Below are 14,357 nucleotides of genomic sequence, written 5' to 3'. Positions count from 1 at the left end.
GGGTGTGAACCAGGAACATCTTGATTGGCAGTCAAAATGCTCTATCCCTGAGTTATACCCCCGTGTACAGAAATGACTTCAAGCATTTGTATTTTTAAATGAATTAAGGGTCAGGGGAGCCTGGGGTGTAGGGCCTTACTCCCCTCCATTGGGTACCCACTTCAAGGGTAGCAGTGTGGAATAAAAGCAGCCCCCATGGGGCTGCTACTTCACCTTCCATGCATCTGGAGGGGGAATGGGCAGCAAAGGATGGGGAGTGGATTTATCCTTGGATCCACCTCCCCAATACACTGAGCCTTTGCATTTGAGAAAGTGAGCGGGGCCAGGTATAAAGCCGGCATAGATGCTTCTTCCCTAGAAGGGAACCAGGGCCCAGAGAACGACTCTGCCCTCTGGGCAGAGCAACTACACACTGCCCCTAGCTCAAGACTTGTGGCAAAGCCATGACTGAAGCACAGACAAAACAAAAATCCCCTTTCTAGACTTGCTCGATAGGAACGAAAAGGGGTCAATCAGCCCAACTGACTTAAGCGTCTTAGAAAAACAGGGCTATTCCATCTCTTCTTAGCTATTCTAACTTCCTAGCGGGAAAGTGAGAGTAAATCTGGCTGCCGCTGATCTACTTCAGAAGAAATATTTCTATGATACATAATTTATCTCTGTCCAGTCATCCCAGGGTACCAACTAAAAAAGGCTAATGTAGAGAAGACATGCATTCTTATCTCTTCAGCTCTCAGCTTTGGCTGAACTTCATATGATTCTTTCTGGTCTGAGTCACAACGGGCTCCCGGTTGCCAAAAGACGTTTCATAATTTCCGTTTTGCTGCCATCTGCTGGAGTCCTTGATTTACATTTCTTCACCGTATACAGTAGAATTTACAGTGTTCTCTCAAGTATTGGGAAAAGTCAATGTGAGTTTCATACTCACGATATTTATTGCTAGTTGTCATATTCAAAGCAATTTACAAGTATTAGTGAATCCTCACAATACCATGTGCAGTAGGTAAACTCAGTTAGCTCCAGATTGCAGATGGGTAAACTGGTCAGGGGAAATTGAGGCACAGAATAATTAATGCCCATGGTCAAAGAGGAAGTTGGCGGTTGAACTGGGATTAAAATTCAGTGTTAAAAAAACCAACTCTTCCTCTGAATCCAGTTGTTTTAAAAGGTGATGTTAAATATCATGTACATATTCTAGTTCTGTGTTAATGCCCCTCAGCCCTTCTGGCATCTGGCACTCTACATCATCAGAGAAAAATGAAAAGTCACTGGCCCATAAAAAGCAATTCTGATGTGGGTGGAATGTGACTTCACCTAAACATGACCAATTTTTTCTGCGGATGATTTGCAGCAGCACCCAGTAATGCAATTGCATTGCTGAGTCAAGGTCTCACATTGGCAGCTCATTTTACCCATCCAACCCCCACCACAGAGAAATCCTGTTAAATCAATGGGACTGCTTATGTGAGTACGGGGAACTGAATTTGGCCTGTTCTTTGAAGAGGTAAAATTGGCAGCTAAGAAATTTGGGACTAAGGAATCTCAACAGTGAAAGGGAGCAAAGAAACAAAACACCTTTGGAGTCTCAAAATTGTTTCCTCTTTCTCTTAGCATGTCCAGAGAGAAAAGACTGACCACAACATTAAAGAAGGGCTTTGAATTTTCAGACTGCTATGGAATCCCCAGACATCAGCCCTTTCTTTACGATTCAGAAATGTCTACATGTCTTATAACAAAAAAGGGCTCAAAGTGGAAACAATGCTTTGAAATTCCCTAGAATGAAATACTTCAGTGTTATGCCTCTAAACCAAACGGAGTATTAACCTGTTGAAGGAGGCCAACAGAGAATTCGAACCTCTTGCTCTCCAATTCACTGCTGACGGGGATGCAGCTACTTTATCTGAAAAAGTGATCAATATACCATAACTTTGCTTTTCCACTAGGATCCACCAAGGATGTATATGTTATCAATCACATCCTTACAAATCTAAGCTTAGGAATTTCAAAAGAGGTGCTAAACTCCCATTGATGTTTTAACCAAGAGGAAGGATGGCTCATTGGTTTGGCCACTAGACAGAGATCTGGGTTTAAATCCTGCTCCTCCACAGACTTCCTATATAAATTTGGGAAAGTCACTTAGTGCAGGTCACGTAGTGGGGTAATACTCACTATTGGAGTGTGATTTCTAAAGCGCACGAACTTGTCAGGCATTATAGATCCGTGTAGACCCAGCTGGTATGCACCTAAAGTTTCCGAGTTCATTTTAACATAGTGCTATTTCAAACAGGACTCAATTAAAGCTCACTAGGGAACTTTTAGTTCCCATCAGCAGGGTCCTCAATGATCGATTAATGTGCAACCCATTAGCGTGCTTTAGAAATCACACCCCCATCAGGCACACTGCTGCTCCATGTAGACAAGCCCTAAATCTCTCCTTGCCTCAGCCCCCCATCTGTATAATGGGGAAAATAGTACTGCCCTGCCTCCCAGGGGCGTTATGAGGATCAATACAATAAATCTGGTGAGGTGCTCAGATACTCTGGTAATGGGGGGAGGCCACAAAGTACCAAAGACAAAACTTCCTTATGCCCCTTTAAAAATCTGATCCTAATGAACCGAAAAGAACAAATTTGCCCTCACTCAATTTTCTGACCATTTCAAACCAGAGGGAGTGCACTACCCACAACTGCTGCTCCAGTTGAGACACAGCACAAATAAGCTGGTGATCCGTTACTGGTAGAGCTTAATACAATGCATCACTAAGCCATGCCGAGTGGCTGTCACAAAGCCAGGGAACCACAGCCCCAGTGGTTACTGATTTCCTGGAACTTTGTCCTCCGAGACCTGAGTCATCTACAGCTGTTGTTCAATAAATTCCAATTCTGAAATTATTTGGAAGACTGCAGAGGACCATACTCCAGAGTCAAAATCATGGCCCTCGACGTTAATCAATGTTAAATGTCTGACAGCTGGAGGTCTAAGCAATTTTGCAGGAAGCTGTTTGTTCTACAAGTCTCCCTAACCGAATCTTTAGCCTGACATACCTGCGGGAGGCTCAGATGTTTCTTGTTATATAGCATACTCCCTGAAATCAAGTGGTGAAGGCATTTTCTATATTGAATGCCGCCAGATGCCTGAAAACAGAAACCAATGATACAGAATAACCCTTTGCTAATAAGAGATTCTTGTTGAAGGCTCTAAATTTGTGCCTTTCTCATCTGTTCTCTTCATATTGTATGGGGTAACATTTTCAAAAATTCCTCAGAGACTTAGGAGACAAAATCTAATTTTCAAAAGTGACTTAGACACTTAGATGCCTCAGTCCCATTGATTTTCAGTGAGACTTAGGCTTGTGAAGCCCAGGTCTTCAAAGGTATTCAGGTGCCTAACTTCTTGGGAGTTAGGAGCCTGAACCCCTTTGAAGATCTGGGATTCACAAGCCAAAGTCACCTTTGAAAATGGCACTTAGACTCTTAAATCACTTAGGCACTTCTGAAAATCTTACCCATTGGCCGTATTGTGGCAAGCCACACCATCAGCAAACAAGCCTCAGGTGAGGCTTCTTCTATAGAGCGATGCCAGTTCCTACGCATCCACAGCTGACGTGGCACTCCACTGAGTTCAGTGGTGCTGAGCCAATTCACATCAGCTGAAGACCTGGCCCAAACAGAGTTTAATAGCAGAGCTGCTTACTGCTATTGAAAACTGATGACACTTGAAATATGAAGGTTTTATTAGGCTGATGTCTGCTCCCAAAGACTGCAAGTTAGACCTGGACTAAGCAAAAAACAAAAGATTTAGAATATCAGAAAACCTTTCCATTACAACCCAATTTTTCTTAGTTCTCTTGTTTTGCTGAAGGCTGGGTTTTGCATTTTGGGAATGTTCTTCTCACATTGTACCTGGGTAACTCCCCCCTGTGCTAGCTCTGATGGTAGTTGCATACGTGCATTTGAATGAAAAAAGAATGCCCTTTGGCTCCAAATCCACTTCAGATGTATGGAAATATGAAGGGGAGTGATTCATTGCTGATCTAGCTAACCGCTAACTAAAGTCAGTAGTAATCTGTGGTGAGAAGTGTAGTAGCTGGAGCTATGTGCTCTGTGAGCCCCACTTGGTAAACTTCCCCCGCCTTATTATGCAATCCATCAACTGTTTCATGCATCCCTAGAGGAAAATGGAATGAGCACACAAGTTAGGAACAGCCGCTCAAGCGGCTCATCTCAAGTATGTCATATTGTGTGTTAACTTGCTTATTTCATTCCTTAACTTTCCCAGGAACCTATCCTTGCAACAAAGCCCGTTGCCAACTCTGTCCACATATCTATTCAGGGGACACCATCATAGGGCCTAATCACATCAGCCACACTATCAGAGGCTCGTTCACCTGCGCATCTACCAATGTGATATATGCCATCATGTGCCAGCAATGCCCCTCTGCCATGTACATTGGCCAAACTGGACAGTCTCTACGTAAAAGAATGAATGGACACAAATCAGACATCAAGAATTATAACATTCAAAAACCAGTTGGAGAACACTTCAATCTCTCTGGTCACTCGATCACAGACCTAAGAGTGGCTATACTTCAACAAAAAAGCTTCAAAAACAGACTCCTACGAGAGACTGCTGAATTGAAATTAATTTGCAAACTGGATACAATTAACTTAGGCTTGAATAGAGACTGGGAATGGATGAGTCATTACACAAAGTAAAACTATTTCCCCATGGTATTTCTCCCTCCCATCCCACCCCCCACTGTTCCTCTGATATTCTTGTTAACTGCTGGAATTAGCCTACCTTGCTTGTCACCATGAAAGGTTTTCCTCCTTCCCCCCCCCCCCCCCGCTGCTGGTGATGGCTTATCTTAAGTGATCACTCTCCTTACAGTGTGTATGATAAACCCATTGTTTCATGTTCTCTGTGTGTGTGTATATAAATCTCTCCTCTGCTTTTTCCACCAAATGCATCCGATGAAGTGAGCTGTAGCTCACGAAAGCTTATGCTCTAATAAATTTGTTAGTCTCTAAGGTGCCACAAGTACTCCTTTTCTTTTTGCGAATACAGACTAACACGGCTGCTACTCTGAAACCTGTTCTCCTTGTGCCTGATCTGCCCCCTGCTGGAGTTAATGGGAGTTTTTTTGCTGACTTCAATGGCAGTTGAGTCAGGTCTCCTAGGCAGGAGACTCTCCATTCAACCGAGCCAATACAATGCAAACATTTCAGTTCTACAGCATCTCTTCGTACTCTCCTAACTCAAGACCAAATACCACACCCTTCTGTCTCAAAGGCGGTTCCTTTGGAGCAGATTTCTCAGACCCTCTTGTGCCGACATCAGGGAAAAGGCAAGCAAATTAAAGCAGGGAGAGGAAAGGAGAGACAAGGGTTGGTGGTTAATGCATACGGAGCTGCTAGGGATTTTTCTCTTTAAAATCATCTTGTTGGCTTAAAATCTGGTTATTTTCTGCTTCTTACACCTGGGACTGAAATAGAGCGGTTAGTAAGAGGAAAGAGAGTATTTGCTGAAGAAACAAGGAAACTCCCTCAGGAATCAATGACTCTTTATATATAGGAACCCATTCTACCAGGTCCCCTCCACCCATGCTGCTCAGCTTCTTAATATAGAACACGGATCATTAAAATGTAGAAAAACTGATGGACGTGAGGAACATCAGTGCTTGACATCTGATTCACAGGAGAAAACTGACACAAACGACCACCAGGAAGCAAACTGTGCATCTAGCACACTTAACTGAGAGGCAGAGAGAAGAATTGTAAACCAGGATTACAGTTCAGACTGAATGTGACCAGGACAAGCTGGATAGAATGAAACCCCAGCCTGACAAACAAGAGGAAAATGGTAATTTCAGGCAAATATCTCCACTGAAGGTGCTGATAACACCTTCCCCCCACCCCCCTTAGGTATTTCATACATGTATCAAGATCATAATGCTGAATTATAAGAGCAAAATCATTAGAGCTAAGTAAGAAGTAAGTTAAGGATGTTTTTTAACATGTCATGTGGGAATACATATCCAAGCCTAGGGACCAATTCTGATGATACTGAAATCAGTGAAAGAATCACCTTTGAGATCAGTGGTAGCAAGATCAGAGCCCTAGTTTTCAGCCTGAAAATGTCATCCCACAAAAGCCATGGATCTACCGGGTTTAAGCAGGGGGAGAACATGATCTCATGGCAGTTCTGCTTCATGGATGTAGGGAGTCATGTGCATTGTCCATCACAGCGCAATCCACTGTCAGTCACTCCTCATTTGTTCTCCTCAAGGGGCGCCTCAGGAATATCTCTATTGTATGATGAAGAAATGGTGGGAAAGGGAGTGAAAAAGCCTTATTCGCCAAGCTATCTCAACCACGGGGACTGGTGGCAGTGCCATTCAGCCAGGAGGCTGGCTGAGGAAGGATGGTCCAAGTAGTTAGTGGGCTTGCCTAGGACTCAAAAGACCCAGGTTCAATTACCTGCTCTGCTACTGGCTTCCTGGGTGACCTTGAGCAAGTCTCTTACGCTCTGTGTGCCTTGGTTCCCCACCCGTGAAGCGGGGACATCTGTATGGCCCTACATCATAAGCAGGGTGTTGAGCTAAACATGTTTAAACCTGTGAGGTGCTCAGGTGCTCTGATGACAGGCTCTAGCTGAAACGCCTGCTCCAACATAGTAGCAATTAATGGGATTAAACCAGCAGATGGGTGGGTAAAGACATGGGACTAAAACGGACAGTCCTCAGAGATCCTGCATGAACCACCACAGGGAAGGAGCCACAAACAAGCTGAGAGCAGCGTCCCACTGGAATGAAGCTGACTTTGGCCAGCCAGGGTTGGGGCAGGAGCAGTCTTGGCCCAGATGTCTGGTCAGGAAGCAGTTGGGGCCAGGAACATTTCCTCACCAAGGGTTCTGGTCAGGAGGGGCCTGCTGCTAGAGCAAATGAGCAAGAGCTTAGTCAGAGCAAAAATCCCCCAAGAGCAGACTCCCAGCTATATTTTCTGTGGCCCCAGCCGGTAATAAAATTCTTGGGGTTTCCCTGTGAGGGCATCTCTGTCTCTCTCATTGGCAATTGTATACACAAAGTTCCCTCTCCCCCCAGCACAATCATAATCTTCCAGGGCATTGCACATAAAGGACCAGATTCTGCCACCTCTCCTTTGTGTGCAGCCCCACTGGGTTCCAGAGGACGACTGGAGGGGGAAGGTGCCACTCAGCAAGTGCATGAGTGGCAGAATCGGCCTTGCTGGCATCACTAGGTGCCCTCCTACCTCCTTCATGCATCAGTCCCCCCCCCCCCCCAGGGACACAACTCCGTGTGGACAGAAGAGGCGGGGTGGGGACTCAGCCAGAAGGGCAATTAGAGAGAGTAGGTGATGAGCATCTCCACAATACACCTTGCCCCCGGGGAGCCTGGCTAGTGTGCGCTATGGCGCACTAAGCACCCCGCTGCCCACAGCCAGGGGCCAGCTTGCAGCGGGAATCACCGGCTGCTCACCACGCACGGGACTGATCAATCAAAACCACAAGTCTCCGGTGCCCCGGAGGGCAGGGAAGGAAACTGACACTGATCACCGCTACTCACCCCCACCCACCGCACCCTCACCAAATACACGGCCCATGCAACTGATGAGCTGCTACTTCCCCCTTCTGGGAAATCAGTAGGGACCCAGAGGCTCTTCCAAGAAATCACCTAATGCAGTGAAGTGTCCAGCAGCTGAGTGAGGGCTGTGGGTGGCAGGGGGCAGATCTGGGTGTGACAGTGGATGGGCGGGTTGGGGCAGACCAGTGCCCAGGCGGGGGAGATCCGGGACAGACCGGGCGGGTTGGGGCGGACCGGTGGCCAGGCGGGCGCGATCCGGGACAGACCGGGCGGGTTGGGGCGGACCGGTGGCCAGGCGGGCGCGATCCGGGACAGACCGGGCGGGTTGGGGCGGACCGGTGGCCGTGCGGGGGGAAGATCCGGGACAGACGGTGGCTGGCAGGACCTCAGAGCTCCTAGCACCCACTCTGCAGTGAGCAGAGCTCAGAGTTGTTGGTTTCCTTTTCATTCCGGATGGGGCCAAAAAAGATGTGGAAGGAAAGGAGTCAAGGGCTCTTTCCTCTGCAGCCATAGGGTGTTCCCCACCGTGGGGACTGGTTCAGAGGTAGCGGCAATAAACCACCCAAGGCCAAAGCACCCCTGCTGCAGCAGTGGGCTGGCCCCCGGGGTCTCCCCACTCCCTAAGCCGTTGGCTTCCAGTGCCAGCCTGGCTCTCCCACCATGCCCTGGCACCCCAACAGCACCAGCCATTCCGAGCAGGACAGGCCACGGGCACGCTGTCCCTCCTGGGAGCCACCCCCTCGGGCACGCTGTCTTCCCCGCCCCCCCCCCGGGCATGCTGTCCCTCCCTGGGACACCCTCGGGCACATTGTCCTCCCCCCCCCCACCGGCATGCTGTCCTCCCAGACCCCCCCCCCGGGCACGCTGTCTTCCCTGGGGACCCCCTCGAGCACTGACCCTGGCATTGCCCTTCCCTGGGGCCTCCCTCGGGCCCTGGCCCTGCTGCAGCCCCTCCCAGAGGCTCCCCTGGGGCTCTGGCCCAGCCAACCCCCCCCCCCCCCGGCTCCACCACCCCTTCCCAGCCCTCCCTGCCCCGCACTAGCCCTGCCACTGAGCCTGCCCCGCCCCGAGGCTCCCCCTCGAGCGCTGGACCTGCCTTGGTCCCTCCCTGAGGCTCCTCCTGGGGTCCCAGCCCCTCATCACGGGCCCTGCCACCGCCCCAGCCCCTCCCTGAGGCGCCCCCTCGGGCGCTGGCCCTGCCACCGCCCCTTCCACTTCCCTTCTCTCGCTGCTCCTTAGACAGGGCTGCAGCAGCCTTTGCAACAATGAGGGCAGCAGAGCCAGGACCTCCGCGGTCAGCAACGCCAACAAAATGCCAGTCATTGCTTTGGGCCGTATTTAGTTCCCCTCTCCTTCCCCGACAGGCTTAAAATTGCTCCTGCCCTGCTCTGCGCCCCCTCCGTGCTGCCGGCTCTCCGCTCCGGGGCCGCTCAGGTAGCTGCGTCCCGCTAGGGGAACAGGCGGCGGAGCTCGGAAGAGTGTCCCGAGTGGTTCTGCCTTTCAGCACGAACTAAAGCCTGGGACCCGAGTCAGCGGAGGTGTTACCCTGCAATAGGGTGACCAGACAGCGAGTGTGAAAAATCAGGCCAGGGAGTGTGGGGGGGGGGGGGTCAGAGGCGCCTACATAAGACAAAGCCCTGAATATCGGGACCGTCCCTATAAATTGGGGACATCTGGCCCCCTTATCCTGCAGGATTCAGGAGCATTACACCCGGGACGAACCTAGCTCCTTGCTCTCATCACTAAGAGGGAGCGCGCTGGCAAAAACCACCTGAAATTTCCAAAGTCAGCACATGCCGACTGAAAGCAGAGGCGAGAATCTCTCAGCACAGCTGTGATACGCAGAGCAACGATACATCCTGGGCATCGGAGCTCCTCTAGAGAAAGAAAACACTTACCCCCAAATAAATGTGAAGAATTACTTGTTCCCAGAGCTTTTGCACCGAATTATTTGCAGCTCGGACTCATCTCTTCTCCTTGGCGTTCAATCTCCCCTTCCTGGAGCGTGTTTATTCTCCACGGGGAACGTGGGGCTGCGGATGGTAAAAATCCTCTTGCAGGTTTTCCAGTGAGGCTGGAGCAGCAGAAAACGGAGCTGCCTTTGGTGGAGGATGCAGCTCCAAACTGGATTGTCTCCAGCGTTACAGTCAAGGCCGCCTCACTGAGTGACCCAAACTGTAAATGAAAAACAGACTCGCATGACGTTGTTTCTTCTGGCCCTTCTGCGAGGGTGATGTCACGGAGCCAGCGTTGCCTCTGTCCCGCAGCTCTTCAAAATAAAGTTTGTCTCCTCTCCCATCAACTTTCCGAGTCACTGGGCGTGGGGAAGCTCTTGCAAATGGGATCGCTGTTTCATGCTGGTTCCCTGCTTCCCAGGGTTTGACTTGACCCCTTTTTTCACCGGTATCTGCAAGAACAAAACAGGAAATGCAGTCTGGGTTTCCCAACATTTAAAAATAAAAATCTGCTGGTTTGGATGAAGGGGCTCCCACAGTCGATTGTAATAATCCCTCCTTAACAGGGGAAGGGGTTTTTCAGTTTACCCGCACGTAAAATCACCTGGGTTTTAAACTGAGCAATAAAGAGGGAGCAAGCCCTGACTCTCTTGTTATTAAGGAAACAGTGGCAAGAGGCAGAACTGGGGTTGTAAAAAGAACCGGCCCTGTGGCTTGTGCCAATATGCTTCTACGTTGCCACAGGAGAGCTTTAGCGGGATTTTTCATACACTTTGCTGTGCTTTTCCTTTGCCAAATCTGCCTCAAGCCATGTGTGGGTGTTGTCAGCTGTCCTCTTCGTGTGATATTGCAAATATCTGAAAAATAAGGTCAGTGTAAAAGACAAGGATTTTGATTAGTGAGACAAGGTGAGTGAGGTAATATCTTTTATTGGACCAATTTCTTTTGGTGAAAAGGCCAAGGTCTTCAGACCTGAAGAAGATCTCTATGTAAGCTTGAAAGCTTGTCTCTTTCACACAGGGAAGTTCATCCACTAAAAGATACCCCCCTCCCACCAACACCCTGGTCTATCTCATATCCTGGGGCAATATGGCTAGGACAACACTGTAAACAAGATTTTTATTGACATTTAAGACAATGTTTCTGGGTAAAATTTTCAAATACTTATGCTCTTAAGTCCCATTTTCAAAAATGACTTTGGACCAGATTTTCGCAGGTACTGAAGGCACCTAGTGGGAATTTCTAAGTTTTTGCCAGTAGAGATTTCAAGGTGAAGGTCCTCTTTAAAATCCCATTCGACACCTCTCTGCATCATTAGGTTCCTAAATACCTTTAAAATCTAGCCCTAGGTGCCTAAATCACTTTTGAAGCTGGGACATAGGCTCCTAAATTGTTTAGCTAGTTTTGAAAATTTAACCTACTTCTTCAAACAGGCAAGAAATGTCAAACAGGTATTTAATGATCTATTTAACCTTCTACCTTCTGAATGATGGGAGTCATTGATTGAAATTAGAATAGTTAGTTTGGTTTTGATTTTTTTATAAAAGAAATTAGGATAAGTAAACATCTTTCTTCTTATCTCTGTTTTCTTACTTCAGCCCTTATAGAGGCTGGAATCAAGCTAGTTTAGCAGTAAAATGTTTCTCAAAGTATTTTATGTATTTTTACAGGGGGATTTACTATGCTTGTTCTTGATTTTCTGGCATTTCAAATATCAGCCACATAAAAATTTGCTGGAATGCTCTAATGAAGGAACACCCGGGAGTATTCATACTAATGTAATAATCAGTTTTCAAAATAGCGTTTGGTACTCTTTGTTCACTATCAAGTAGGTTACGGCCTTAAATTAGGGAACTTGAACCTTGAACTTATATAAAGATGTAGTACAAACATTCATACTATGTATGTCATGCTGAAAACAGACCCCAACTCCAGAGATCCTAACCTCAGAGGAAACTAATTTCTGAGCAGGAATTTGATACATCTAGGAAAGTATCCTGCAAAATAAGAGGCTGAGATCCTCAGCTACTATATATCGGCATAGCTCTGTTGAATCCCTGGAGCTGTGTTGATTGGCACCATCTGAGGCTCAGTTCCAAATTCTAAAGTGGATCATCTAAAAGGCAGGGAACAGGGATTCTCAAGCTTCTCCTACTGTGGTTCAAATCTTAATATACTAGCCCTTGCATCATTTCTCCTTCCTTTAGTGATCATTAGGGCCACCTCCCATTGCTTTCATGATTGCTTGGACCACCTCTTCCCATACATGATCGCATATAATTCCTGCATTGACCACAGTAATTCCTTCCACGGAAAAGTAATATTAGGATTGCAGTGAATGTATTTTTAGCAGCACTTTTAAGACAATTTGGTAGCTGGAAATAAGGAGAGCTGGCACCATGTGGCCAGCAAATATGCCCCAGACCTCCAGTGGTCTACAGCCCACACTTTGGGAACTTTGGATCTGGGAGTCTATTCCAAGCCCTGCCACTGGCTTGCTGTGTCACCTTGGACAAGTCACTCAGGTCTTTATTTTTAAAAATCTGCATTCAAATACACACTCAAACCGGTGCCTAATTTATGCATATGTCTATCACAATTGAACATATAAGGGCTGACACTCACCTCTGTGCAGATGGTAAGTCCTCTACACAGGAGTGACTTTCATCTAGCAATGGGGAACTGAATGTACAGGCTGTTAGGGGGCTTATTCCTTCACCCACTTACTTCCCTGGTCCTTCTTGCATGAACAGAGAGCAACAATACCCGAAGTCCAAAGGTGCAAACAATTCGATGTTTATTGGGGAGAACTTCCAGCAAGCATGATTCCAGTTTCCTTCCTTAGTGTCTCCCTTCCCAGTTCTGACACCACAGGGCCTTAACTGTGTCCCTGTTCTCATTCCCCCCCTTAGCAAAACAGGATTCCAATTTCCCCATTCCCTGTTCCCGTTCCCCCCCCCACTTCCTGATTGATTGCAGACTATATAGTAAAACTTGAGTTCTGCTTAGCTATACCTTAACCAATTATTTTACTGAAATTTAACTAACCAATCCTAACATACTGTAACATGATTATTTAACCAATTATATCCCACCTCCTTAATTAGTTTATACCCAGCAAAATTAATTATACAGCAGACAGAAACAATCACAGAACCAGACAGAGATTATACAGACAAACAATAGGAAAATGGGGACTACAATGATAGAACAACACAGAAATGAGGATTTCACACCCCAGCTATTGATAAATGAGTTCTTGCCAGACAGGATGCTATCAAACTAAGTTTCCTTTTACATCTTCTAGGCTCTTCCCTTTCTCTGGAGGCGATCGGCATTATCAGGACAGGATTGTATCCTAACAGCCCAATAGCACTTTCTTTCAATGTGACGAGTTTGGGATGTGAGGAGGTGACTGGTCGCTTCCCAGCTTATGGCTGCCTCTGTTGCTTAGCCAAAGGCCTCAGCCTAAAAACAGGGCCTCAGAGTGTCACAGTGAGAGAAGGCCCTTATGCCGGCAGACAATGATTTTGATTCTCTCTTTTATACCTCTATAACTAGGCCTTTACAGACAGGCCTGAATATCTATATCCTAACACTCCACCCCCTTTTCTTTTTCGGGATCCTCCTGCCCAGGTATCCCTGGAAAAGCATAGGACATATGGCAACACATTTCCTGACGGGTCCAGGCATCAAGGTGGAAGGTGTCGATATTCCATTTGTCCCACTGCCCCTTGTGTTGTATAGTGCCCTGCACCTTCTCTCGTATGGGCTTACCACACCTATTCCAATTAGTGTTCCAGACTTCCCATTATAGGGGGCACGAGAAGGTTGGGTCTGAGTTGTTTAGTACACTGAAAGGTGGGGAGGGCTTACTCCATTACTTATAGGTTATCTCCATATGCAACGTAATAGAAGTACGGTTAACAATACAAAATCCACAGCAACACCGAGTCCTGACCACTGCAGTATAGTCCAACATCCGAGCCACCACCAAAACACTGCCTCTCCTCCTTCGACAGGGTCACGATCTTATGTGTCCAGTTGCTGGCAGTTGCAACAACCTGCCCCTGCAGGTTTTGCTTGCTTTTGTCCATATCATAAGTCCATTGAATGTTCAGAGAAATGAGATATTGTCCAAACCAGTTTAACTACTTGGTATGGAATCAGGCCGTATGCCCTGGTTTGATTATTCACAGCAATAAGATTCACAGATCCATTTGTGCATCAAAGTCCAGATAGCAGCATGTAGATGTGTGTAGTTTGGTGTAATTGTGCCCCCAGTAATATGTACATTTCCAGCAAAACACCTTATACACAGAACACCCAATTGTCCATCCCTTGATTGATTGATCCTGCTCCTCCATAGTCATAGGAGAGGGGCACATCCAAACATCTTCTCTCGATTTACACCATTTCACACACCCCTCCATTGATTCCCAGTGAGCTCCTCCCCTTCTCATTATTCCCATAGGGCTTGTGGGGCCCCCCTTAGTTGCCGTTTCATTTCCAGGTACCACTGTAGCTATTACACAGGTGCTGACCTCCTAGTTGAGTATTTTGCATTCCCATACACATCTTCCCCACAAGGTCAGCCTTTTGAAGCCATCCCCCACCCACATCATGAGGTTTTCTGTTCATTGAAACACAACAATGCTAGCAACAAGACAAACACCACAGACAAACAACACAAAGCATAGATCCATGGTTTTCTGAGTTATTTTTCTGCTGGAGCCAGCTTGCTTGTAGAGGGTCTGAAAAACAAAAGAAACAATTTCCACCCCCCTGGTGGGGACAGA

At 47.2% G+C, this 14,357-nt stretch overlaps 1 protein-coding gene across 1 annotated transcript in view; it reads right to left on the bottom strand.

Annotated features, from left to right (window-relative positions):
- Positions 1–9,979, bottom strand: part of COL6A3 (collagen type VI alpha 3 chain) — a 118,744-nt gene extending 108,765 nt beyond the window's left edge. Inside the window, 1 exon segment of the mRNA XM_043505734.1 lies at positions 9,502–9,979. The gene's annotated coding sequence lies outside the window, so the exon portion shown is untranslated.
- Between the last annotated feature and the right edge of the window lie 4,378 nt (positions 9,980–14,357).

The sequence above is a fragment of the Dermochelys coriacea genome, chromosome 11 (genome assembly GCF_009764565.3).
Source record: "Dermochelys coriacea isolate rDerCor1 chromosome 11, rDerCor1.pri.v4, whole genome shotgun sequence".
Taxonomy (NCBI): Eukaryota; Metazoa; Chordata; order Testudines; family Dermochelyidae; genus Dermochelys; species Dermochelys coriacea.
This window is presented reverse-complemented; position numbering and strand designations above follow the sequence as displayed.